General features: G+C 41.7%; 1 protein-coding gene across 6 annotated transcripts in view; it reads left to right on the top strand.

The window, feature by feature from the left end:
- Nucleotides 1-27,211, top strand: part of vwc2 (von Willebrand factor C domain containing 2) — a 179,827-nt gene that overhangs the window by 110,088 nt on the left and 42,528 nt on the right. The gene's annotated exons all lie outside the window — the stretch shown is intronic.

Here is a 27,211-nt window from a genome sequence, read left to right on the forward strand (position 1 = left end):
GGCTCCAACAACATAGCTAAAGAAAGCAATAATTTGATGGCTGCAGTAGAACTATCTGGGACAGTGAAAGGAAGTATAACATAGCATAAAGTGCAGTAATTACAAGCAACATATCCATGATTGGGAGGTAGATTTTGAAAAGCTGCAAAAACAAGGTTGTTTTCACAGGTGACTTTATCTTCCCTAATATTGATTAGCACCTCCTCAGTGCAAAGGTTTGTATTGGACAGAATTTGGTAGGTGTGTCCGTAAAGGATTTCTGACAGAATATGTGCATAGATCAACAGGAGGAGAGGCCATACCAGATCTACTAATAGGCAATGAACCAGCTCAGATGACACAAGTGACCACACTTCCTGACATTCACCAAAGCCTTTGACAGGGATAGAAATGGATAATGTGGAAATGTATTTAATTGGGGGAGGGCAACATATGATGCTATTAGGCAGGAGCTTGGGAGATTAAACTGGGAACAGGTGCTCTCAAAGGGGTGCACAATGGGAATATGAAAGTTGCTGAGGGAGCATTTGCAAGGAGTTCTGGATAGGTTTGTCTCATTAAGACAGTGAAAGGATGAAACCAAGGTTGACAAGAGAAGTTGAGTAAAGTCAAGATGTAGAAGGAAGCCTAATTAAGATTTATGAAGCAAGGATCAAACAGAACGAGTTATAAGATAACCAAGAAGGGGCTTAAGAGGGGCTTAGGAGAGCTGGAAGGTGACATGAGAAGGCCTTGGTGAATAGGGTTAAGAAAAACTCCAAGGCATTCTACAGGTACAGTACATGAAAAACAAGAGAATGACCAGAATGAGGGTAGGACTGATCAGGAATAAACGAGGAACCACATGCCTGGAGTCAGAGGGGGTAGGGGGTGATCCTTAATAAATACTTTGCTTCGCTATTCTCCAGTGAAAGAGACATTAATGAATGTAAGGACAGCTTACAACTGTTGTACAGCATAAAACATGCTGGGACATGTTGTCATTAATGAAACCCCTTGGTTTCCTTGGCTCCATAAGTCTAGGGAGGACAACCTCTGGCCCCGCCAAACTCGTGAGATTGAGACGCTCTCCCACCCCAAACACCTGTTTGTGTGGATGCTGTATAATTTGCCGCCCTGTTACAGATTAGTGCCACGAAATAATGGACAGTTCACTGCAGACAATTATAAGATTATTTTTAAGAATCTAAAAGGTTAGTAAAGAAAAGAACAAAGAAGAAGAAGAGGACCCACTTCAATGAACAGTCAAATGTGCACAAGTTGGAGCTCAAAAGTTTCTCCATAGTCACCAATCCTCAATCATCTCGACCCTGGCTTTGTTGAATCACAGTCTTGCTCCGAGTCGAATCCAGTGTCTTCCCTCTTCATCTCCGCTCGAAATAAAAACCCCAAGCACAACCTTAGTGTCCCTCACCAGAGAGACTTCCCCTTAATTTGCTAATTGGAGGGCACACATTTTTCCTCATTTCTTATCTCCAACAATAACTCAATGGGTTTGGCAATAATCTTTGACCTTCACTGGACACAAGGATAGTACCAAACGATTGGAGAGTGTCAAATGTTATTCCTTTGTTCAAAAAAGCCAATAAGAATAATTGTGGGAATTGGAGACCAGTGAATCTTGCGTCAGTGGTGGGAAACTATTGGAGAGGATTCTTAGAGACAGGATTATTTGGAGAAGCATAGCGTGATTAAGATTAGTCAGTGTGGCTTTTTGAGGGGCAGGTCATGCTTCACAACTGTGAAATAATTCTTCAAGGAAGTGACAAAACGAATTGATGAAGGTAGAGTAGTCGATGTGGTGTATATGGATTTTAGTAAGGTGTTTGACAAGGTTCCCCATGATAGGCTTATTCAAAAAGTTAGGAGGCATGTGAACAAGGGAAATTTGGATGCTTGGATTCAGAATTGGCTTCTCCATAGAGGACAGAAATGGTAATAGATGGAACATATTCTGCCTGGAGAGTGAACAGTGGTGTCCACAGGGATCTGTTCTGGGACCCTTGCTCTTTATTATTATTATATAATATTATTATATTATTATTATGAGGAAGTGGAAGGGTGGATTAGTAAGTTTACAGATGACACAAAGGTTGGTGGTGTAGGCTACAGTGGGACATTGAGAGGATGCAGAGCTGGCTAAGAAGTCGCATATGGAGTTCCATCTAGAAAAGTGTGAAGTGATACGTTTTGGAAGTTCATCAAGATTAATGGCAGGATTCTTAGTGTGGAGGAACAAAGGGATCTTGGGAAAATTGCTGCATAGGTTGATAGGGTGGTTAAGAATGTTCACAGTATGTTGGCTGTCATTAGTCAGGGCTATTAAGTTCAAGAGCCATGAGATAATGTTGCAGCTCTATAAAACTCTGGTTAGACTGCACTTGGAGTATTATGCTTAGTTCTGATCGCCTCATTATAGGAAGGATGTGGAAGCGTTAGAAAGGATGCAGAGGCAATTTACCAGAATACTGCCTGGATTTAGAGAGTATCTTTACAATGAAAGTTTGAGCAAGCTAGGGCTTTTCTCTTTCGAGTGATGAAATACCGAATTGACTTAATAGAGTGGACAGCCAGGGCGGAAATGGGTAATACGAGAGTTTATTTTTACACAGAGGGTGGTGGGTGCACAGAACATGCTGCCAGGGGTGGTGGTAGAGGCAGAGACATTCGGGACATTTAGGAGACTCTTAGATAGGCACATGGATGAAAGAAAAATGGAGGGTTATGTGAGAGGGAAGGGTTAGATTGACCCTGGAATAGGTTAGAAGTTCAACACAACATTATATGCTGAAGGGCCTGTACTGTTCTATATTCTATGAAGGCAGCCAAGCTGATCAAGATGGCAGTTGTTGGGGGGAGAGGGGGTGCTAGTGAGATGAGTGCAGTATAGACATGCTTTTTTCGAGCTCCTCATGGCACACCAAACTTTACAAGTTAAAACTGCCTTTTTGAAAACTTGACTCTCAATTTTTGTTGCAAGAACTCTGTTGTTTGTTTCTCTTTTACGCCACCAAAAAGTGTAACATGAACATGTCCAGTAAAACAGCACGAGGCGGAAAGGGAGCTGCTCGCCCGCTAGCCGATGCTGCAGCTAACATTAGCCGGGACCAAGCTAGCAAGAACCCTCCAGACATATCGTCAGCTGAAGAGGAAGACGAGCTTGCTCTTATTTGGCAGAAAATGTCAAACAAGCTCTTGCAGTCCTTCAAGGAGTGGTTTGACAAGTTTGAGCACAGTTTCCAGAGTCTGTTGTCCGTCCAGCAAGCACTCACTGAGAGACTGTTGAGCACCGAAAATCAGATCGCCAACCATGAGCAGCGAATCCACGCCATGGAAACTTCAGTCGCTGAGCTGCAGCAAGAAAATAAAAGTCTGTGGGCCAAGCTTTCAGATCTGGAAGGGAGATCCAGACGCAATAACATAAAGATTGTTGGAGTCCCAGAAGGCGAGGAGAAAGGGAGGCGGACTGAATTTGTGGCTAACCTGATCCCCAAGCTGTTGAGGGATGACAACTTCTCCAAGCCGGTCATTATCGATAGAGCGCACCGCACACAACACCCCAAACCACCGGAAGGCTCAAGGCCCCACACGATAATTGCATGGGTGCATTTCGCACAGGAGAAAGAAAAGATTCTGCGGCTCGGGAGGCAACTCTCGATGGATTACGGAGGTCATCGAATCTTGTTTTTCCCCGATTACACTGCGGAGGTTATAGAGCAACGGCAGAGTTTCTGTGAGGTGCTGCAACTGCTGAGCGAGAAGGAGGTCCGGCATTCGCTACGTTTCCCGGCCAGGGTCGATGTTCATCACCAAAGGCAAGTTAAAGTATTCAGCAACCCAGTTGAAGCCAAGACTTTTGTAGACCAAAAACTTTGAAAGCCTATTTTTCGCAACATAAATGAAGAGAGTCTAAACATGCTCTAAGCAGATTTCAATCATGGCAGTTCTTTTTTCTAACCTCAATTTGTTCTTTATTATCTGTGCTAATGAGGGGTTGTTAGTTGGAGGTGTTTTTCTCCGCTTTTGTCTGGTGGTCCCAGATTAGGATGAGGGCAACTCTGCTTTGTTCGGGGAAGCAATGGGTGGGGGTTTTGTTCACATATTTGTTAACTGTTCATGTTATTTTTTGTTGGTTTTTGTTGGCTGCCAGACTGAATGTTAAGTTTGTGTTTCATTACAATGCAAAAGGTACCACAAATGAATAATACTCTTGACTCCATATCCTTGGTCTCTTGGAATGTGCGCGGTTTAGGTCACCCAATAAAGTGAGGTAAAGTTTTCGCACATTTGAAGTCATTGAAATCTGACATTATATTCTTACAAGAAACTCACGTTAAAGCCACTCAGCATAAGAAACTCAGGGCTTATTGGATTTCACAGGTCTATCAGGCACCTTTCACATCCAAAGCCAGAGGCGTTGCTGCTCTCTTCCGTAAGACTCTGCCTTTTCGTTTTCATTCATCAACAATTGATCCAAATGGCAGGTTTATAATTTTAACTGGGCATATCAATTTATTTCCCATTACATTGGTAAATGTTTACGGGCCGAACTCGGACGATCCAGGTTTTTTCCGTAAAGTGTTTGACTTGATCCCAGATAACAATTCAAGCCACATATTGATCGGAGGGTGACTTTAGTTGCTACTTGGACTCGTATTTAGATAGGCTCTCCTCTGCCCCCCCCCACCCAATATTCTTGCTGTGTAAACTCTTAACAATTTGATGATGTCGAAGAAGGTGGTGGATATTTGGAGACTACAACACCCATCTGACCATGATTATTCTTTTTATTCCCATGTACACAGATCATATACACGGATCCATTATTTTTTAGTCGACTCCAGATTAACCTCTAATATTGACCACACCAAATATAACAGCATAATAATATCTGACCATAGTCCTGTCAATCTCAATCTTCAACTGTCCCTCCCTAAGCAAGCCTATAACTGGCGCTTTAATCACTTTTTGCTCAAGGATCAGGCATTTAAAGAATACATTACAATGCACATCTTGCAGTTCCTTGAGTCCAACGACAATGGTGAGGTGAATGACTCAACACTGTGGGAAACACTTAAAGTGTATATCAGAGGACAAATTATTTCTTATGAAGCAACACTGAAAAGGGCTAAGCGAGGTCGATTGGAAGTGATTGAGAAAGAATTACTAGCGGCTGAACAGGCTTACAAAAACTCTTGGCTCCAATCAGATTATAATAACATTCTCAAATTAAAATACGAATACAACTCTATTCTAGGAGTACTACTTAAACTTAAATAGCGACACTTTGAGTTTGGTGACAAATCACAGAAGTTATTGGCAAGGCAGTTAAAAGGAGAACAAACAAAATGAGCCATTTACAAAATAAAATCCAAATCTGGCCTGATGCTTACAGACTTAAAGGATATTAACAAATGATTTAGTGAGTTCTATTCAGAAATTTACACCTCCAAATGAACAGCTACACAGGAAGATTTTGATAAGTTTTTTGATCTGCTTCACTTCCCACAATTAGATGCAGCTTTCCGGGAGAATTTGGATTCAGATTTTTCGCTATCTGAGTTACAGGATGCCATCAAAGCATTTCCCACCGGTAAGGCGGCTGGACCAGATGGGTTCGGGCCAGAGTTTTACAAAGCCTTCCGAGATGTCCTTACACCGACTTTGCTGAGAATGGTTCGGGATACCTTTAAAAACAAGAGGCTCCCACCCTCTGTCAGTGAAGCAACTATCTGCGTTTTATTTAAAAAAGATAAAGATGAAATGGATCCTGGAAGCTATAGGCACATTGCACAACTAAATTATGATCTGAAAATAATTACAAAAGTGTTAGCAAATCAGTTCGGTAAGCATATAGCAAATATCACTCACCTGGACCAAACGGGATTTATCCCGGGCAGGTACTCCTTCTGTAATGTCCATAAAATTCTCAATATTTTGTATGCCGATTATGGGAAAGATGATAGAGCTGCTATGCTGTCTCTAGATGCCCACACGGCATTCGATATGGTAGAGTGGCCCTATCTAATTGCAACACTCAAGAAGTTTGGATTCGGCGACACTTTTATAGAATGGGTCAAAATATTATATACTAATCCAAAATCCTTCATTCTCACAAATGGGGATAAATCCAATCCGTTCTCTCTGCAATGTGGTGTTCACCAAGGGGACCCATTGTCCCCCCCTGCTGTTTAACATAGCGCTGGAGCCCCTGGCAATTGGCATTAGGGGCCACACACACGTTAAAGGTATTAAGTTGGGCAATACTGAGACCCATGTGACTCTGTACGCGGACGACTTCCTTGTCTGTCTATCAGACCCAGCGGTCTCTATTCCTGTCCTACTAGAATATATAAATTCCTTCTGGCTATACCATAAATTGGGGAAAGAGCGAATTCATGCCCTTAGTGGATCAATTTACTGAAGACTTCCTGAAAAAGTTGCCTTTTAGAGTAGAGAAAGACTGTTTCACCTACTTGGGGATTAAACTGACTAAGAACCCAAAGCATTTTTTCACATTTAACGTTATAGAATCATTAGAAAAACTCAGAACAAATATTGAGTCCTGGAGGATACTGCCCTTATCCATGATAGGACGGGTAAATGCGATTAAAATGGTGAGCCTACCCAGGTTTCTATATCTTTTTCAAAACCTGCCTATATACTTAAATGCATCCCTTTTTAAGAAACTTGACTCTATCATATTGCCCTTTGTGTGGGGCTACAAATCACACAGGATACCTAAGGCTCACCCACACAAACCTCTTAAGAAGGGCGGTCTTGGTCTGCCAATTTTCAAACATTACTACTGGGCAGCTAACTCGAGGGCTCTTACATACTGGAAATGTGGAGGTGCTGAGACCCAAGAAAAACCTTCATGGCTACAGGTGGAAGCCTCTGTTGTTAAATATTTTTCACTTCCTGCTCTTCTGCTTTCCACATATGCCTCAACAGACAAGCTAATCCAACAAAACTTTACCTTAAAGAATTCTTTACAAATACTAAATCAGATAAAAGTGGCTCACCAAACTCCCAATGTTTCCATATACGTTCCCATTTGTCAAAATCACTCATTCAAGCCTGGACAATTAGACAGGGTGTTTGCAGTCTGGACAGAGAGGGGTATCAAAACTTTCTTAGATCTGTACATCGACAGCCAATTTGCATCATTCACACAATTAAGCACTAAGTTCAACCTTCCAAATTCACATTTTTTTCGCTATCTCCAAGTCGGGCACTACGTTAAGGAAAGGTGCCCACACTTCAAGTCTACTTCCACCACCCATACCTTTCTTGAAAACCTCTTGCTCCCTCCAGACTCCAAACAGTTAATAACAAAATTTGTGAATTGCTTTACTCCTCTGGTTTCTACAGATTTTATTAGGGAAGCCTGGGCCAGGGACTTGAACTCAGAGATATCAGCAGAACTTTGGGAGGAGGCAATGTCTCGGGTTCACTGTTGTTCTATTAATTCATGCTACAGATTACAGTACAAGGTGATGCGTAGATTGCATTATTCAAAAACAAAACTGAATCGCATCTTCCCATCTGTGTCTCCTGAATGCGATAGTGCCACTCTGCTGAGGGCTCACTAGCACATCTTTTCTGGTTTCGGCCTACATTATACAACTTTTGGACTGCAATTTTTGAGTGGCTCTCAAAAGTCTATTCTAGAGACATTCAGCCCAATCACAACCTCGCCACCTTTGGATGCTCTGCAGAGACTCTTGAGTTGCCGCACGACATGCAGATTGCCCTGCATCTCAAAATGGTGGTGGCTAAGAAACTTATTCTTCTGACCTGGAAGTCTACTACTACACCCACCTTCGCACACTGGCTCAAGGAGATGTTGTCTATTATACAAATGGCAAGACTGCGTCTGCACAAACCCAATACACAGAATATATTTGAGAGAACATGGGGATCCTTATTGGCTCAGTGTCACATTACCTCACATACATAGTGACCTTGACCTGTCTAGTCTCATGAGTGGGTGTGGTGCCTAACCGGATTCCTTTATTCATTTTACTTTACATTGCTTCTGTGATATCACTATTGTGTCAACTCTTTTTCTGAAAGTTTATTTATGTAATCTTGTAAATTGTCTGGCAGCCTTTTTGTTTTTGATTTTGATTTGTTTTGTCTGTGCTCCACCTGGAGCTGTATTTCCTTTGTATTGTTTTGTACGTCTTCAATATATTTTGTCTTCGCAAACCTGAAAATTGTAAATAAAGTATTAAAAAAAAGATGGCAGTTGTACTCCACTGGAATCACATAAGGAATAAGGGTAAGGAATAATTCCTTTACATAAGGAATTCAGACACTGTCCATCTGCCAAATGATCTGAAGCACAAGGTGGAAAGGGAAAGAACCAGCTAAATGCAAGACCTTCATGGGGAAAGCTATGTCAGCAATTTGGCTGAAGCGTTCAGACGTTGCAAACTAAGGAAATTGAAGGAATGTCATTGAGTATTGGGCCAAGGGCTGTGATGAAGCTGTGTGGTGACAAATGAGTACTCCAGAGGTGAATTTGCAATGAGAGTGTATAATATCAAGAAATGCACCTTCAGATGTAAAGAGAATACTAAGGGCATTCTTCAAGAGTCATATAATTCACAGTATTAATTGGTTGAAATTCTCACAGTAAATGCTGTAGATGGATCTATTTTAGTGCAAGTCATAATTGATACTGGTATTGTATTACGATGGAGGTGAAATACTAAAAACAAAGGTATTCACTATAGAGATCTCTGCTGAGGCCAGTCCAAGGCTCCAGAACAGACCTGTAAAACAAAGTAACAAACAGGCTAGAGAATCAGATCCAAGTGAGGTCTCTGAAAAGACATACATGGCTAGTGGAAGATCTTCTGCTATTAGTAACTGAATTAAAGGCATCACTTGGACAGTTACCTAATATGTTCAGTACTCAGGGACTGCACACTATTTTGTAGACTGAATAATGTGAGAGAGCTGTTCAAAGAAGTTTCAGGAAAACTTGAGTCTATAAACAAGCATAGTCAGTTCAGATGGAGAGATGTGGCTCTGGGAGTTCGAAAGAAGACTTCTCCTTGCAGAATTGCTGAGTTGCAGAGCCCTAGAGACAAGCCTCTGCCAAAAAGAAAAACATGTTCAACGTTGTACATTTGCTTACTAAAGCATCAGATTTTCTGTACCCAGTCTCTGGAGTGTAAGTTGAACTTTGAAGCTTCTGACTGAGACATAGCCAATAAAAGAAAAGTCAAATACATTTAAAGCTAATGATGCATATTTCTCTGACTTTACTAATTACCTTTTATTTTGAATTGGTATTTAATTTTCACCTCTCATACTTCATTTTACATCTCATTGGTGTTCTGCATTTTAATATCCATGAATAAATATTCTACCAATTTTTTTTCCAAAATTTTTCCAAATATTAAAACCAGTTCAAAAAGAGTTAATAAAAAAAAACAAAGAAAAGACAAAAGCCAATGCAAAAAATAACATCATTATGTAGTCTGTATATTTTCACATTTTCCTTTACCCACAACCTGGCAAATGACCACCAGCGGTGACTCCAGGCTGTCTTCTATAACATGGGCTCCAAATCACAGAAGAGCAGCATAAACCATCCTACTCCAATACAGCCATCTTGCCCAAGTCACATGACTGGAATAGCTATCATATTAGTCTGTCTCTCGTAACAGATTGAGAATCTTAATAGTATTTTAATGATTTTCCACAATTACCTATTAATAAAGGTCCTAATATATACATTATAATTGTGTTTCCTAGATAACTTAATTATTTAGATGTACACTCACTTTTGCACATCTTTCAGTGTTATGGATTGCAGATTTTCAGGCCTAGTGATTTAGCCCATTAATCCTTCCCTTTTGGTGCTTGTGAGTTTCTTTTATTAGTTAATTGTTTCCACCAATGCCAGTTGGGTGCTCAAGGAATATTACGCCAAACAAGGATAGTTCTAAATTAAGATCTGCGGCAATTTTCAATGTAAAGCATTCCTTTCCTATATGTAGCATTGTATTTTAGATATAGCCTTTTCATTATAACATAAGCCATGATAGACAAAAATACTTTGGCCTTCCAAGGTAATATCTTTGATAGGTGTCAGCTAAGTCAAAGGTTCAAAGGATCATTTATTACAAAGTTTGCTGTAAATACAGCATACAACTATGAGAGTCTTCTTTTCCAAATAGCTACGAAACAAAGAAAAACCATGTAAGTCAGTTCAGAGAGAAACGGCAAACCCTCCACCACCTGCACTAAAAAAGAACAACAACACAATCTGCAACCCCCCCAAATGCCCTCTTCTGCACTAACACAACAAGAACATCGGCCCCCACATCCCCCTCCTTACTCTGGTGACCCTGGTAAGTCAGTGATTCTATTCTTCTTGCACAGGAATAAGGCATCAAGCAGTACAAAATAATTTTACTTGTGCTTTCAGTGTCGATCCAAATGCATCTTACTGAAAATGTAAGCAAAAACATCCAAAAATCCTGATGCTGGGAATCTGAAATAGAAAGAGAAAATAATGGAAGCGATTAGCAGGTGTGGGGCAGTAACATAATTAACATTCCAAATTAATAACCCTTTGTCAGTCCTGATAATAATTACCCATCTGAAATGTTACCTCTGTTCCTTTTGCTACAGATGCAACCCACCTTGTTGAAAATCCAGGTTCTGGTTATAGCTTTGTCAACTGTGAAAGCAGACAGTGATGTTTCTGGGTGAGGTATCCCCTGTGCATCGCTTGTCCAGACCTCTGCAAGTTGTAACAGGCCATTGAGACAGAATCTTGTGTCTGGCCCAAGTCTGTGTTGGCAATGGCAGAGATGATCAGTGATTCTAATCCAGTGTGCTTCAGGCAGTGTAGGGAATGCAAATAAATTTAACATTGTAGATAAAATATACTCTCTGCTATTTCAGAATGCATGGAAAACTAACTTTACCAGTTATTGTTATGAGGGAGTGGTGGGCATCCTCACTGTGAAAGACTTCTTAGGCTATCAACCTCTTTTATTAACTGCACCCAGATCATCAGGTATTTTGCACAGTAGCTGCTTATTGTACCGCCTCCTCTTACGCATATAAATAGTTGATCATCATCTGGATGAAGACTCTTCCACTTGAAACATTAACCATTTCTCTTTCTACATATACTGCATGACCAGCTGGGTTATAACAGTGTTGTTTTGCTTTCATTTCAGATTTCTAGATCTGACTGTTCATTTATTGTCACCATATATTGATCACCACTGAGCTGTGGTGAAGATACATAAGAAGGCCAGTAATGAGGAATTTCATTCTGAATTACTAGCACAAAACAGTTGAAGTTATGATACACAATGCTATCATTACAGTGGCATTGTTTGAGAACATTTTATAATTCCAATTAAATTTTTCCAAGTACAATTAAACATTTCTTTAAATGGTTTTTGCAGGTTCTTTAAAAACTGCAATGGGCCAGTAAATCAGGCCCACTATCAAGTGGGCTCTTCATAGGATAAGCAAACTTGTAATCCAATCTGGGAGATGCATGGCTCATTGCACATTGTTTCCCTCCAAAGTGGCCAGCCTTGGAAAAACCAACAAAAATTCTACTTTCACATTTTAGAGTCCATTCTTCAGAGGCACAGAGAAAGATGTTTGCAATACCTCTCACGTTCTTTATTCCTCCCATGTCTGCTTTTGGCCATCTCCTTTTAATATAAGTCTTCCTTAACCCTTTTTTTTCCATATCAACTTTCTTAATTTGTCTTTCACCCTTCCAATTTGATATATCAGCTGGCTTTCCTTAATATGACAGGTCAGAATTTTATTGTGCAGTGAACTCTAAACTTGCATACGATGAGAATGAAATATCAGAATTTTGATCAGACATGGACGCCTCTGGTTCACAGTCAATATGATTATATTTATTTGGTCTTGTTGCAATATTATGTATTTTACCATAATTTTTTCTTAAGATCATTTCCATTGGTGAACTGGTACTTGTCTTCCCAGCTGTTCACAGGTAATTTAGCGTTTAATATTCTGTTAGTCAGTTAACATTTGTTTGCTTCCCACCTAAGACATGTTATAATTCAATTTTCCTTTTTCTAATTTGCGTATTAACTTAATTATGTTCCGCCCACTGGATCCCAAACTTCCCATGATCCCCTGTTTATTTCCACCCTATCTCCCTCCGATGCACTTGTTATTTATCCTTACTTTATTAATCAGAAGTTATCAGAGCAAAATATAAACAATTTAAATGATGTAATATCTATTCCCGTTCCTTTCATGAAAAAGAATCAGGGAAAGAAAAATATAAATTTATCAGATCTGTAACCCTTCAATTTTTCCAGGAAGATCTTTATGGCTCCCGGACTGAAAAGCACAGCTTTTAAGTGCAGGTTTTATATATCCGTATATAGCAGGTAGAAAGGCTTTTTCACTTCTTTTTTCCAGATAATATTGTCCTTGCCAGCAAAATACAGCTTTATAAAGCAGGTGAGAGTTTGTGCTTTGTGCCAATAGACAAGTGTTCAGGATCAAGGTGAATAGAAGATTTTCCCATAGTGCCAGACATACACTGTAAAATGCCAATTCTTCAATACTCTTATACATTAACAGATAGAAAACTGTGTAGGGAAGTGTATGGTCATGTACTTTGGCAGAAGAAATAGATGCACAGACTATTTTCCAAATAGGGAGTGAATTTAGAAATCAGAGGTTCAAAGTACATACTGTATATTTCACAATATACAACCCTGACATTCATTTTCTTGCAGGGAATCACAGCATATAGAAAAAACACAACAGAATCAATGAAAGACCACAACAGAATTGACAACTAATGTACAAAAGAGAACAAATTATGCAAATACAAAAATAATGAAAAAAGAAATATTATTATTAATAATAATAATAAATAAGCAATAAATATCAAGAAAGTGAGATGAGGAGTCCATAGGTTGTGGAACAGTTCAGTCATGGGTGAGTGAAGTTAAGTGAAGTTATCCCCTCTGGTTCAAAAGCCTGATCATTGAGGGGTAATAACTGTTGCTGAACCTGGTGGCATAGGTCCTGTGGCTCCTGTACATTCTTCCTGATAGCAGCAGCAAGAGGAGAGCATGGCCTGGGTGGTGCAGGTCTTTGAGAATGGATGCTGCTTTCCTGTGACAACGCTCCATGTAGATGTGCTCAGTGGTGGAGAGGACTTTACCCCTGATGGACTGACTGTTATTTTTTTGTAGGCTTTTTCGTTCAAGAGCATTAGTGTTTCCATAACAGGCCATGATACAACTAGTCAATACACATCTGTAGAAGTTTGTCAAAGCTTTAGAAGACATGCCAAGTGTTCACAACTTTCAAGAGAGTAGAGGCTCTGCAATGCTTTCTTCGTAATGGTAATTTCATGTTGGACCCAGGACAGATCCTCTCAAATGATAACACCAAGGAATTCAAAGTTGCTGATCCACCCTCTCCGTTTCTGATCCATGAGGACTGGCTCATGAACCTTCGGTTTCCTTCTCCTGAAGTCAATAATCAGCTGCTTGGTCTTGCTGACATTGAGTCATGGTGTCATTGAAAAGTACAGGTCAGAGGCAGGCCGTTCAGCCCATTTAGTCAATGACAATCCATTTAAACTGTTCATTCCCATCAAACAGCACTGGGAGCATAGCCCTCCATACCCCTACCATCTATGTGCCTATCCAAACATTTCTTAAACATTGAAATCAGGCTTGCATGACTAACAACTTGTTCCACACGCGCATGACCCACTCAGCGAAGAAGTTTCCCCTCATGTTCCCCTGAAACATTTCACCTTTTATCCTTAATCTCTGACCTATGGTTGCAGTCCCACCCAATCTCAGTGGACAAAGCCTTCTTGCACTTACCCTATCCACACCGCTCATAATTTTGTATCACTCTATCAAGTCCCCTCTCACTCTTCTATGTTCCCAGGAATTAAGTCCTAACCAATTCAATCTTTCCTTATAACTCAGGTTTTCCAGATATGGATTATCATTCTAATCTTCCAGAGGAACAATTTTGTCTTTTGCAATCCTTTTGCTTTTAACATATCTGTAAGATCCCTTAGGATTCTCCTTCACCTTGTCTACTAGGGCAACCTCATGCCTTATTTTAGCCCCCCCCCCACCCCACCCCCTACTTTTTTCTTAAGTGTTCTCTTGTATTTCTTTTATTCCATAAGCATCTCATTTGTACCTACCTGCCTATAACTGCTCTGCACCTTTTTTTTTCTTAACCAGGGCCTGGGTATGTTTTGAAAACCAAGGTTCCCTACAGCTGTTATCGCTATCTTTTATTCTGACAGGCACATTCAAGCTTTGTACTCTCAAAATTTCACTTTTGAAGGCTTCCCACTTAACAAGTACACTTCTGCGAGAAAGCAACCTGTCTCAATCCAAACTTGCTAGATTCTTTCTAGTACCATCAAAAATTGGTCTCTCTCCAATTTAGAATCTCAGCCCAAGGACCAGACCTATTTTTTTAGCATATTTACCATGAAACTAATGGTATCGTGATCACTAGGTATAAAGTATTCCCCTTCACAAACTTCTGTCGCCTGCCTTCATTCCCTAATAGCAGATCAAGTATTGCACTCTCTTTCATTTGTATTTCTACATACTGACTAAGGAAACTTTAAGGGTTGACAAACCCTATCCTATCTACTCCTTTTACAGTATGGGACTCCCAGTCAATATGTGGAAAGTTAAAATGACCACCTTCTGTATATCTTGCAACAGTCTGCGATCACTGTAACTTTGTTCCTCTAAATCCCTTGGACTGTTGGGTGATGTTTAATAAAGCCGCATAAACATGGTCATAGCTTTTTTGTTTCTCAATTCCACCCATAACACCTGCTAGACAAGTTCTCCAACCTGGCCTGAGTGAGCACTGCCATGACAAGATGTTATCCCACTGCCTTAAATCCCTCCCACTCTATCATGTCTAAAACAGCGAAATACCAAAATATTAAGCTGTCAGCCCTGCTTCTCCTGCAACTAAGTCTCACTAATGGCTACAATATCATAACCACAGGTGTTGATCCATGCCTTAAGCTCATCTGCCTTTCCTATGATATTTCTTGTATTCATATATACCCCACTCAGGACAACCTTTTGGTTCCTGACTTTGTCTGAGGTCTTAACAACCTCTCCACTAACTCCACTAACTGTCCAGGCACCCTGGTCTTCTCCCACTGCATCTCTAGTTTAAACCCCACCATGCAGCACTAGTAAACTTGAGTGGGAGGTTGTTGTTGTGGCACCATTCAGCCAGATTTTCAATCTCCTTCCGATATGCTGATTCATCACCACCTTTGATTCGGCCAGTGATGATGGTGTCATCAGCAAACTTAAATATTGCCCTGCAGTTGTGCTTAGCGAGTAGAGCAGGAGGCTAAGCACACAGCCATATAGTGTACATGTGCTGATGTTATAGGGGAGATTGTTGCCAGTCCAAATTGACTTGGGTCTGCAAGTGAAGAAATCAAAGATCCTGTTGCACAAGGAGGTCTTGATGCTTATTGATTAGTTCCGAGGGAATGAAAGTATTGAAAGTTGAGCTGTAGTCAATGAAGAGCATCCTGACGTATGCATCTTTGCTGGCTGGATGTTCCAGGGTTGAGTTGAGAGCTAATGAAATGCCATCTGCTGTTGACCTGTAGGCAAATTGGAGCAGATCCAAGTCCGTTCTTAGTTAGGAATTGGTATGTTTCATTACCATCCTCTCAAATCACTTCATCACAGTGGGTGTAATTGCTACTGGACGATAGTCATTGAGGCACATTTTTTTCCCTTACTAATCAAGTCTGAATGCAGAATTCCCTGAAGTTTAACTTGCAAGTTGATTCTGTAATAAGGAAGGTAAATGCAATGTTCCCTTTCATTTCCAGAAGACTAGAATATAATAGCAAGCATGTAATGCTGAGGTTTTGTAAGGGATTGGTCAGACCAGATTTGGGGTATTGTGAGCCGCTTTGGGCCTCTTATCTAAGAAAGGATGTGCTAGTATTGGAGAGGGTCCAGAAAATGTTTACAACCATGATGCCTGGAATGAGGAGCGTTTGATGGCCCAGGCCTGTGCTCAACGGAGCTTAGAAGACTGAGAGGCACTCATATTGAAATCTACTGAACATTGAAAGGCCTAGATGGAGTGGATGTGCACAAGATGTTTCCAATACTGGAAGAGTGTAGGACCAGAAAGCACAGCCTCAGAATAGAAAAAAATCGCTTAGAACAGAGATGAGGAGGGATTTCTTTAGCCAGAGGCTGGTGAATCTGTGGAATTCATTGTCAGAAATGGCTGTAGAGGCCAAGTCATTGGGTATATTTAAAGCAGAAGTTGAAATAGGTTCTTGATTAGCAAGGACATTGGCAAAGGTTACAGGGAGAAGGCAGAAGAATGGAGTTGAGAGGGATAATAATTCAGCCATGATGGAATGGTCGAGCAGATGAACTGAATGATCTAATTCTGCTCCCATGTCTTATAACCTTTTTCTATGACTCCATTTCGAAGAGATTGCTGGCTGATACAGAATTTCCATTAGTGAGAACTTCATTGAAGCCACAGAATCTTCTCAGAAAGTCATTAATATCCATTCTTTTGAAATCCTAAAGCTAAGTGTGGCCTCCAATACTGCCACCATGAGGCCACTCTCAGGTTGGAGGAGCAACACCTCATATTCTGTCGGGGTAGCCTCCAACCTCACAGAATGAACACTGATTTCTCCTACTTCCAGGAGTTTCTCCCCCCTTCCCCTTCTCTCCCGTTCCCCATTATGGCTCCCCATTTACTCTTTCTCTTCTCATCTACCTATCATCTCCCTCGGGTACCTTTCCTCCTTTCCTTTCTTCTGTGGTCCACTCTCTTCTCTGAACAGATTCTTTCTTTTTTAGACCTTTACCTTTTCCACCTATCACCTTCCAACTTCTCACTTCATCCCCTTTTCCCATCTATCTTCCCCCTCACCTGGCTTAACCTAACACCTATCAGCTCGTACTCCTCCTCCACCGACCATCTTATTCTGGCTTCTTCCCCTTCCTCTCCCGTCCCAATCTCAGCCCAAAATGGCAACTCTTTACCCCTATCCATAGTTGGGCCCTGACCTGCTGAGTTCCTCCATTAGTTGTGTGTGTGTTACTGTACAAAAATTTCTTGCAAGGGCTCTAGCAAATTCTTCCCTTGCTGTCCACACTATCACAGAATATACTTTTCAGAGTCTGGAGATTTATCCACCTTTATGCACTCCAGCATACTCAATACCTCCTTTCATAATGTCAATATGATTGAGGCCATCACTGCTCTCTTCCTTGAATGCACTAATTTACATGACTTTCTCTACTGTAAGTATGGAAGTACTATCTCAAGACTTTGCTGATCTTACTTTGCTCCACACATAGAAGATTACCCTGATCATTAAGGGAATCTGTTCTGTGCCTAGTTACCAGTTTGCTTTTTATATGCTTAAGAATTTTACAGGGATCTCTTTGTAGTGTTCTTATAGGGGAATCTTATAGAATCTCAGCCTGGAAAGAGTCCCGACTGTGTGGAAAACATCATGTGTGGTCCCAGCATCTAAGAAGGGCCAACCAGAAGTCTTGAATGACTACCATCCAGTGGCCCTGGCCTCACACATCATGAAGACCCTAAAGAAGCTGGTCCTGGCTCATCTCCGACCCCTGACCAGATTTGCCCTCGATTCCCTGCAGTTTGCCTATCAAAAGTGCATTGGAGTCGATGATGCTGTTATCTACCCACTGAATAGAACCTACTACTATTTGGATAAGCAGGGCAGCACTGTGAAGATCTTTTTTTTGATTTCTCAAGTGCCTTTAATACCATACATCCCTTATTGCTGGGGGAGAAGCTCCATTCAGTGCAGGTTGGCACTTCCATTGTATCCTGGACAATGGACTGCCTGACTGGCAGACCACGGTTTGTGTGGCTTCAGACTGGAAGGTGACTGTGTTGGCTCCCTTCCTGTTTACCCTGTATAACTTGGACCTTAGATACAACACAGTCATGTCCTCTGCAGAAACTCTCTGATGACTCAGCAATAGTTGGGTGTATAAAGGGAGGACAGGAAGATGGATACAGGGCCCAGATGGAAGACTTTATCAAGTGGTGCAAGCTGAACTATCTGCAGCTCAATATCAATAAGACAAAGGAGAAGATAGTGGACTTTAGGAAGACTAAGCCTGCACTGCTCCCTGTTACTATTGATGGTGATGATTGATGGGGGTGCAGCTGGATGACAGGCTTGAGTGGAGCACCAACACAGAGGCTGTGTACAAGAAGGGCCAGAGTCGCCTCTACTTCCTGAAGAGACTGAGGTCCTTTGGAGCATGCAGACCTCTTCTTCATATTCTACCAGTCTGTTGTCGCCAGTACAATGTCCTATGAGGTGGTGTGCTGGGGCAATGGCATCAACATGGGTGATGCTGACAGGTTCAATAAACTAATTGGAAAGTCTGGCTCTGTTATGGGAGTCAAAATGGACACACTGGAGACTGTGGTAGAAAAAAAGACCCTACTGAAAATCCCTGCAATTCTGGACAATGTTTCTCACACTCTGCATGCCAACTTGGCTGAACAGAGGAGCACTTTTAGTAATAGTATAGGACAATTGTGCTGCTCCAAAAAGCGCTAAATGAGGTCATTCTTACCCTCAGCCATTAGGCTCTATAATGAGTCAACCCATAGCCAGGAAGTGATGATCCCCTCCTGTTAGACTCTTTGAGGTAACTTTTTTTTTTCTTTCTTATTTCTCTTCTAATATTTGTGTGTCTGTGCATTTGTAATGCTACTGTGATGCTGTAATTTTCTTTGGGATCAATAAAGTTTCCATCTATCTACTGTCTACTTTATCTGCTAAGGATATCCCATGTCCCTTTTTTCCCTTGTAATTTTCTTCTTAGGTGTATTCCTACATCACTAATACTCAAAAGATTTACTTGATCCCTGCTGCTGATAAATGCCTCCTTATTTTTCCTAATCAGCCGTATCCTACACACTAACAGGAACATGTTAGTCCTGAACACTCCCTGTCTCACTTTTAGAAGCCTCCCACTTGCAGATATCCCTTTACTTGTAAACATCCTCTCCCAATCAATTCTTGCCAGGTCCTGTCTAATTCCATCAAAATTATGGTCACTTGTCTCAAAATACACCCCCACTGTGGCACATCATCCACTTGCCCAGCCTCATTTCCTAAAGTTGACTGTAGCCTCTTCTCATGTAGAGTAATCTGCATATTACTTGACAAAACTTTCTTGGATGCACTTAACCAATTTTGCACCATCTGATCCGAGTCAATATTAGGGAGACTAAAATCATCTGCTTTTATATTCATTCATTACCAATTCAAATATTGTATTTCAGTGCTATTGGCTACAGGTCATCTGACTGACCTTTAACACCTTCTTATTGGCTCTGATCCAAGCCAGCATCCATTCATTGCCTTTCTTCTGCAAGTGACAACTGGTAATTTATGGTTCTTTGTTCTCTTCAGTAACCAGCTCAAATCATTCAGGCAGACACAGGCCGCAACATTCACAAACCTGCATGTTATATCTAATGAAAGAACTGCTCACAAACAACTTCTTATTTGGAAAGTATCTCTAGTCTAGCAGATTACCTGGGGCTTCATTGTGTCTACTTTAAAACGCTGATCAAGCTAAGCAACTTTAGTGGACGCAGAGCAGCTTCACAAAGTGACAGCCTCCATCTCTTTTAAGCACATGGTGAGAACAGACAATTGGATTGCCTGCTTCTACTGTTCTTGTGACCTGAGAAATGTGCTCATGACTCGCTCCTTTCAGGGTGCCAACTGCGACACGGATCACTCTCTGGTTTACTCCGAGATCAGACTTCGGCGAAGAAGATGCACTGCACCAAGCCTCCAGGCAAGCAGCGCATCGATGCCAGTAAGACACAACACCCAGATAAAGCTGCAGAGTTCATTAAGTCACTGGAAGATGCTCTCCTCGCAGACGCACCAGACGGAGATGCTCAGCAGAGATCGGACTCTCTTAGGGACATTATCCACAGCACTGTACTCAAGGCCTTCGGGAAGAAACGAGGCAAGACACAGGACTGGTTTGAAGCGAGCTCAAGTAAGCTCACCACTGTCATCGAGGTGAAGCGTGTTACACTACTAGAACACAAATGCCACCCCACCCAGGCAACACTGCAAGCACTAAGGACAGCAAGAAGCAAGGCCCAGGAAACAGCCAGACGCTGTGCAAATGATTACTGGCTACAACTATGCGAAAGCATTCAGTCATCATTTGACACAGGCAACATCCGTGGAGTGTTCGAGGGGATCAAGAAAGCCATCGGGCCAACCCAGAGCAAGACAGCACCATTGAAAACCATAACAGGCGAAACCATCAATGACAAAGGTAAGCAGATGGAGAGATGGTGGAGCATTACTCTGACCTCTTCTCCAGAGAAAACAGCATCTCGGACAGCGCGCTAGATGCCATGGAATGCCTGGAACTTGATGCATTGCCGACTGCCGAAGAGCTGAGTAAAGCCATCGACAGCCTGCCCACTGGGAAGGCACCAGGATTGGATGGCATTCCACCAGAGGCCATCAAATGTGCCAAGGGCGTGCTGCTAAACCACCTGCACGAACTACTGTGCCGGTGCTGGATAGAGGGAGCAGTGCCACAAGACATGAGAGACTGCAACATTGTCATCTTATATAAGAACAAAAAGGACAGAAGCGACTGTAACAGCTACAGGGGAATCTCCTTGCTGAGCATCGTTGGGAAGGTCTTCGCCCGCGTGGTCCTGAACAGACTGCAGAAAATAGCTGAAAGGGTATATCCCGAGTCTCAGTGCGGTTTCAGGTCAGAACCCTCCACAATCGACATGATCTTCTCCCTTCGACAGCTACAAGAGAAATGCAGAGAGCAAAGACAACCACTCTACGTCGCTTTCATTGACCTCACGAAGACCTTCAACCTTGTGAGCAGAGACGGTCTGTTCAAAATCTTTGCCAGGATTGGTTGTCCCCCAAGGCTCCTCAGGATAGTTCAGTCATTCCACACAGACGTGAAGGGCATCGTTCAGTTCAACAGCTCTTCTTCGGAGGCCTTCAGCATCCGCAGTTGTGTGAAGCAGGGCTGTGTACTTGCCCCCACCCTGTTTGGCATCTTCTTCGCAGACATGCTGAAGCACGCCTTTGGAACATCAACTGATGGTGTCTACCTCCACACCAGATTGGACGGGAGGCTGTTCAGTCTGTCCCGGCTGAGGGCAAAAACCAAGGTTCGTGAAGTACTCATCAGGGACATGTTGTTTGCAGATGATGCGGCACTGGCAACACACTCTGAAGAGCAACTGCAACGCCTCATGGTCAGCTTCTCAAGAGCTTGACCATCAGCCTGAAGAAAACCAACGTGTTGGGCCCAGGCGTTGAGCATCCCCCTGCCATTACCATCAACAACTACGAGCTGGAGATAGTTCACGAGTTTACATACCTTGGCTCTACCATCACGGACAGCCTCTCCCTTCACCCTGAGATCAACAGACGGAACGGACGAACAGCCTCAACATTCGCCAGGCTGACAAGGAGAGTCTGGGAGAACAGAACGCTGAGGACGCACACCAAAGTTGCAGTCTACAGGGCCTGCGTCCTCAGCACACTGCTTTACGGCAGCGAGACCTGGAGCCTCTACTACAGACAAGAGCAGCGTCTCAACACCTTCCACCTTCACAGCCTGAGACGCATTCTGGACATCACGTGGACTGACCGAGTCACCAACAATGAGGTCCTGGCCCGCGCCCAGATACCCAGCCTCTTCACCCTGCTCCAACAACGCCATCTCTGCTGGCTGGGCCACGTACACCACATGTCAGATGGGAGGATCCTGAAAGACCTGCTGTACGGGGAACTGGCGTCCGGCAAGAGAGCACAAGGGTGGCCCCATCTTCGTTTCAAAGATGTTTGCAAGAGAGACATGAAGTCAATGAAAATGAACGTCGAGAGATGGGAGGACATCGCAAGCAATCACTCTCACTGGAGGATGGAACTACGCAGAGGTCTAAAAAGAGGAGAAGAGAAGCTGAGGTTTACTGCTGAAGAAAAGTGCACTCGTCAGAAAAGCAGCACCAAGACAACACTGGAGGACAGCACCTTCAAGTGCAGTCGCTGCAGCCGAGACTGTCACTCTCGTGTGGGTCTCTACAGCCACAACAGGTGCTGCTGTAACACAACTGAAGCAAGGCCCTCCAGACGCAGGTCCATGGTCTCACGAGACTAACGGATGCCACTAAACCACCAAACTGTTCTTGATTCATTCAAACTCACTGATTTGTAGACTGTAGTTCTTTCTGGCCAACAAAGGTAAGAGGCGAAAGGTTTAAAAAGGATCTTGAAGATATTTTTCACACAGATTACATGTGGAACATATAATCCACATGATGAGTATATGCAATGAGCTGCCAGAGGAAGTGGTAGAGGTAGAAACAGTGCAGGTGGAAACACTTTAGAACGGGTTCATGGACAGTAGATTCATCCAGTAAACATTGGCTGAAAATCATCACAAGGGGCTAGAAATATCGGACAGTGTAAAGATGACATGCTCCCTCCGTTTTATTACTGAAAAGCCACGCACAGGTTGGATCCATCAATTTAGGCCCTGATGAATCAGTTTATAGAGCTATAGCACCTTATAAATATTGTTATGGTAAACATCGGATAACAATCTGATATTTTGCTACGGTCTGCAAGGGCATTAGAATGTTTTTATGTCAGTACTGAGTTTCACAACTGAAGCTTTTTTTACATCAGTTCTTCCACTAAAAGCATTATTTTACCCTTGGAAGCAAAAATGTTGGTAGAATTTGCAAAAGTAAACAGCAGAGTCTCAACCTGAAACAGTGAAAATTTAGGGGTTAATCTGGCCCAGTTCCAACTTTCCTTATGACTAACACAAAATTTGAGTTTTTATTTTGGCAGATGTGTCATATACTAATTACAGTTCTCTTAATTACATTCTTGGTTTGTCCATGGAAAAGCATCTAAAAGCAATAGCAAGATAAAATAAAGGTCATAATGCCAAGTAAAATAATGGTAATTGGACCCAAATATCTTGATGCTTTGAAAAGGAAATACAAATTGACAAGTTTCCAGTTCATTAGATTATTTTATACCAAGCATGTTAATTAATTCTAGTTATGTGAGATAATCATTTGTTTGTTATCTTATGCTGAGTAAATCAGACTTAATAATTAACAAAGTAAGGAATATAAAAGATGAAATTGACAGTGAGAGCTTTGACAGATGTGTATATAAGAATAATGACTGGATGAAAAGTAGCTCTAAATGCTGCCATTTTTATATTTATAACATTTCTCTCTGCACAAATATTATTGAAGGTTTATATTCAAATATATATTCAATTGATTTTTAATGAGCTTTTGCCCGTGGAGAAAGCTACCATGGACTTAGCTTTAATGTGACAAACAATTTTCACACTACAACTGCTCCCTGGACTCTTCAGATCTGTCTGCAACCCATTTTATAAATTCCATAAACTGCTTTATATAATTTATCATATATGGTCGAAATTGCACCATTTGTTCTCCATTTGATAGCCTTGCTGATACTACGTGCTAGGCATTACATTACGCTGCCTCTCCACGCAATAGTCTATCACTAATGGCTACTTGTCTGAATTAAATGAACTTTGTGACCTTAGAATGACATAGGACTGTCGCAACACCATTATTTATAGCTAGAATAGAGATGATGAAGTCGTTTCCTACATCAGTCATATCTTGATACCAACCTGCTACGTGTGACTAGGATTGATTTGTTTGTAATTGTACTTCTCCACTCACAGCGTTTTACTGGGGAAAGAAAGATGTGCTGATGTTATCAAGAAATGTGGCTGCATTTTTTGTAACTCTCTTTAAATATGCTCTGTACACTATTTGTTGTAGTACACTTGAGTAATAGACCATTAGTTGGAAATTGGATTACACTTTCTTGGTGGACTGAAGCATCATTGAATGTAGTGACTGCGCCAGATTAGGTTCAAAGTTCAAAGTACATCTATTATCAAAGTGTGTATACGTTATCCAACCTTGAGGTTTGTCTCCCAACAGGCAGCCGTGCCACACAGAAACCCAAAAGAACCATTAGAAAAAGACTGTCAAACACCCAATGTTCAGAGAGAAAAAAAACACATCATGCCTAGAAAAAAGAACCCATAAAAAGAAATCCGTTGAATAGCCATCATACAAAGAGTAACCACAAGCAAATAGTGTTCTGAACCTAAGTCCGCAAAGAGTGTTCCATAGTTTAGCGCAAAGCTGAGTAAACCTTGTGGAGCAGAGATCTGAGTCGGCCCGTTCCTCACCTTGGGCCCCAGCACCCTGATCTTTTCAATCTCACCCAATGTCTAAATCTCCGTCCAAGTGTCGGGTTCAATGGCTCTGGGGCCAGAACCCCACCACCGCAATTGGGCCTGTTCCTGACCTTTTCCACTTCAGCCCCACATTTAAATCTCTGCCCTGATCCGCTCTGGGGCCAGGACTCCACTGCCACCTCGATTTGGCCTGTACCCAACCTCTCCGATGCGGTCCGGCACTTAAATTGATCGAACCTTGGGTCTGCCTTACTCGCAGTGACAGGCGCACCACCTCACCTTGCCTCACTTCTGCCACACTGAATTGCCTTCAGTGGAAGTTAGAGGCTATTAATTGTGATGATCATTGTCCAGAAGAAGTGCGATTAACAAAGTATTTAGTTGTTTTTTTGTTTAGTTAGCTAGCAGCCAGAAGTCACTGAGGTTCACTAGCGCCATACTAAACCAGAAGTGAAACCTTCTTAAATGGAGATGAAGTGCCTCAACCTCAAAAACATTGCAATATTGGTTGAAATCAAGTGTGTAATAGCAATAGCATGAATCCTGGCTCAACAGGTTTGAATTGTGACCAATTCCAGCAAGAGCAAAATCATTGTAATATATTTCCCTTGATCAATCCTTAAAGGCACAATCCCTTTGGCAACCAGGCACAAGGGAGAAGGATACTGCAGTGGAAATGGTCTTTAAAATTGTGCATTTTTTGTGCCTTCACTTCAAGGTCAGTTGCATCGTTTTGCTTCAGATTTGAATGACATAAATGAAAAAATTATTAATGTGACAAACACAGCACAAAACTAACTCTAAATGTTGACATTCTTATATGTAGTTGCTTGGCAATCCAAGCAGTTGGTTTGTGCTTCCAGTAGGATGACAATTCAGCAAAATGCAGCGTTGTTTGTTCATTTATCACATCCTCCAAAGAGCATTTGTTGTTAATTTGTGCATAAGCTGGACACCAATATGCACATGGTCAGGCTCCAAAGAATATGGGTACTGCTTCGCAAAGTGGCCTTTTAAGTCTTGAATAGAGCTGAAGTGTAGTGCTACATGCCTCTAATTCCTTGACGGTCTCTGCCTGGATTGCTTTCTGGAATTGGTGTTGACTGAAACCTACATTGTTCAGCAATAGCTGCATTTGACACAGGGTAAACACCAAGTATAATTAATGTGGATTGCGTCTGTAAATACTTGGTCCAATTTTGTCTGATTTGGCCCAGAAATAACGATTAGTTTTGGTTAAATTAAATTTTGAATCATGGGGCATGAAAAATAAATACCTTTTCATTTCTGTGCTTTGAGTCTTCTGTAGGCCCCTTCCCAATTCCAGATTATTGGCTTACTCGGTGCAAATTATTGGCTGTCATCATGGTGTGAATAGAACTCCAAAGAATGACTAATCACAAATAGGGTCATTATGTAGACTTTTTGATGCTCTGAGTATGAAATAGCATAATAAATCACTCTCTGTACACTAATGTAGCTAAGAGAGCTTGTGGTAATGATTTGATGCCACTGGGACAAGGACCTCCATTAAACTAACACCATTTGCTATAGTACTCCTGAGTAATAGACCACACTGTGTGAAGCACAGACAGAAAGAAGAAACCACCTTAACCACACACTCTCCCCAATTACCCATTCCAACACAGCTACCAGTCTCCCACCCTGGCCCCCGCCAGACCAAACCTGATCTATTTAAACAAGTTTTCACATACTAGCAGAATAGCAGTATGGTACATTCTGACTGGGAATTTACATAGAACATATGATAGCCAAGGTAGAGGAGCCTGAAGACATGCACTCTACTAATTAGAAACACCCTCTTCCCGTCCACCATCAAATTTCTGAATGATTCCTGACCTCATGAACACTACTCCATTATTCCTTATTTTGCACTATGTAGTTATTTTGCAATTTGTTGCCTTTGCATGGTATTGCTGCAAAAAAAAACAAATTTCACAAAACATAAGCCAGTGATAATAAACCCAATTCTGATTCTAATTTTGAAAGGAGCCCTTTCTGTGCAAGAACTGGGACCCCTGATGGTCATACACTAGGCAGTATTGATGGGGAAGTGTGAAGTAGAGAAAAGGCTGTCTGGACAGAAAGACCAGAACAAGTGGCGGTAGGTAATCCACTGAGTACCTCCTGTATCTAATAACATGGCAACTAAGTGTATGTCATGGTCTTCTGCCTCTGTAGCCCATCCACTTCAAGGTTTGTCATGTTGTGCATTTAGAGAAGCTCTTTTGTACATCACTGTTGTAAATCGTGGTTATTTGAGTTACTGTCACCTTCCTGTCAGTTTGAACCAGTCTGGCCATCCTCCTCTGACTTCTCTCATTAACAAGGTGTTTTTACTCACAGAACTTCTGCTCACTTGCTGTTTTTTTGTTTCTCACACCATTCTCTGTAAACTCTAGAGACTGTCGTGCGTGAAAATCCCAGGAGATGAGCAGTTTCTGAGATACTCAAGCCACCTCATCTAGCACCAACAAAGTTTTCATGGTTAACGTCACTTAGATCATATTTTGGGGCCATTTTGATGTTTGGTCTGAACAACAACTGAACTTCTTGAGCATGTCTACACACTTTTATGCATTGAGTTGCTGCCAAATGATTGACTGATGAGATATTTGCATTAACAGGCATGTGTACCAAAAAACGTGATCACTGAGTGTACATGTGTGAGCTGGAGGTGCACTATATCCTGTTTTCCAAAATTCTCACTGCTTTTGCAGTCAGAGCTGCAGATGGAGAGCTGTACTCGTATTCCTCTTCCTGAGGCAAGGAAGGTCACAGGGCTG

The sequence above is a fragment of the Mobula hypostoma genome, chromosome 3 (assembly GCF_963921235.1).
Source record: "Mobula hypostoma chromosome 3, sMobHyp1.1, whole genome shotgun sequence".
Taxonomy (NCBI): Eukaryota; Metazoa; Chordata; class Chondrichthyes; order Myliobatiformes; family Myliobatidae; genus Mobula; species Mobula hypostoma.